The sequence below is a fragment of the Buceros rhinoceros genome, unplaced genomic scaffold (genome assembly GCF_000710305.1).
Source record: "Buceros rhinoceros silvestris isolate BGI_N320 unplaced genomic scaffold, ASM71030v1 scaffold7436, whole genome shotgun sequence".
Lineage (NCBI taxonomy): Eukaryota > Metazoa > Chordata > Aves > Bucerotiformes > Bucerotidae > Buceros > Buceros rhinoceros.
In genome coordinates, this window is record NW_010419241.1 from 6347 (window position 1) to 6565 (window position 219).

Consider the following 219-nt stretch of genomic DNA (forward strand, 5'->3'; position numbering starts at 1 on the left):
CTTTGATCCTGGGAGGAGCTGCAAGAATTGCTGGTGCCTCCTTAGCACCCCTGGAGGGTCCCCAGCAAAACCAGTCCAGCTGTGCCAATGTCGAACTGGTGTGAGTGAGTTCTGGCAAGGGGCCTAGGAGGATCCTGGCTTGTCCCAGCACTGGTGTGTGCAGCAGGAGCAGGGCAGGTATTGTCCTCCTCCACCGGGGGCACTGGGGAGGCCACACCT